The sequence below is a fragment of the Anarrhichthys ocellatus genome, unplaced genomic scaffold, assembly GCF_004355925.1.
Source record: "Anarrhichthys ocellatus isolate YVR2014 unplaced genomic scaffold, GSC_Weel_1.0 scaffold5718, whole genome shotgun sequence".
NCBI classification, from domain to species: domain Eukaryota; kingdom Metazoa; phylum Chordata; class Actinopteri; order Perciformes; family Anarhichadidae; genus Anarrhichthys; species Anarrhichthys ocellatus.
Window position 1 is genome coordinate 1 of NW_022285692.1, and position 1,429 is coordinate 1,429.

Sequence of the window (1,429 nt, forward strand, 5' to 3'; positions counted from 1 at the left end):
TTATTAACACACACACACCCACACACAGTTATTAACACACACACACAGTTATTAACACACACAGAACTCACTGCTCCAGTTTCATCCTTCAGAGTGGAGATCCTCCCGCTCAGCAGACTGTAACAGACGTTTACACAGAAGAACCTTGAGACCAAACTCGGGTAGAAATCACAGCAGTTTAGAGTCTCTCACCTCTGAGAGACACTTTGAACTTGTGGTACAATGTTCTTCTTCTTTAACTGAATGTTCTTCTCTCACCTGGAGAAGAAGGAGTCAGGAACCCAGGTGAGCGTCTGTCGGGAGGTGCTGAACCTGTAACAAACATGACCTAGTTACCTCTTCTTCTTCTTCTTCTTCTTCAGAGTTACTATCTTCTTGTTATCAGTCTAGTATTATTTAATTGAGGACATTTAGAAAGATTGTATTTCTTAAGCTTTTGGTGAAGATTGTTTCAATCACTTTAAGTTCCAGCTTCTTAATTGATGTGCGGATATTTATAATAAATAAAAACTGTGTATTAAGAAGTTTTAAAAAAGGAAACATCAGCTGTAATAGTAAAACACTGACAGGTACAAACAATACTTATACTTTAAGTACTTTTGTTTGTCTGTCTGTCTCTCTCTGTGTCTCTCTCTCTCTCTCTCTCTCTCGCTCTGTGTCTCTCGCTCTCTGGCTCTCCCTCCACGTTACTTTCCTTTAAAACACAACTGACTGACAAAAGAATCAGTAGATCACAGGACATGCTAGTTAGCATTAGCTAACAATAATAAGTGTGAAGAAAAGCGTCACATTTGTTTTAAAAACTAGCTTAAGTGAAGTTTTTCATGAGTGAACAGTTTATAAAATAGTGATCCATGTGTTTAATGCTTTGTAATGATTAGTTAACTCATTAAAAACATTGTTAGCAGTGTTCTCAGTAACTTAACGTTAGCTAGCTAGCCGTTTAGCATTAGCTCTCCAACAACATCCGGGTCCTCACCTCTTCCCTCCGACGTTCAGGTGGATGATGTCACCACTCCTCGCGGTGTTGGACATCATCTGAAGGGTTAAAAAACAACACCAATAACAATACTTTTTTACTGTTTTAATCCACCATTTTGGGGGATAAATTCAGGCTGTTTCTTGTTTTCATCTCAACTTCCGGTCACGCAGGGAGGTGAAATGGCGAGAGGTAAAACATGGGGTGCCATCGATCAGGAGGGGAGGAGCTAAACTACGGACCGGATTATGAGACTGGAACAGGACTCTAATACAGAGGTATTCTATTTCCACCAGGAAAATGAAACAGATACTGCAAATGTAATACAATTTAGCAATGTTATTATGTTTAAAAAGGAAATTATAAATGCTAAATTTACAAATGTACCGTCACTTCCCCCTTTAATTATATTATACACTGTTATATATATACCTCAAGTACAACTCTGTT

The 1,429-nt window shown here is 38.3% G+C and overlaps 1 long non-coding RNA gene across 1 annotated transcript; it reads right to left on the reverse strand.

The window, feature by feature from the left end:
* Positions 1-12: 12 nt before the first annotated feature.
* LOC116379989 (uncharacterized) lies at positions 13-1,140 on the reverse strand. Its single transcript, XR_004212498.1, has 3 exons — positions 980-1,140; positions 259-312; positions 13-117 (listed from the first exon to the last, which is right to left on the reverse strand). It is a non-coding gene; the product is annotated as an uncharacterized LOC116379989 (long non-coding RNA).
* Positions 1,141-1,429: the final 289 nt, after the last annotated feature.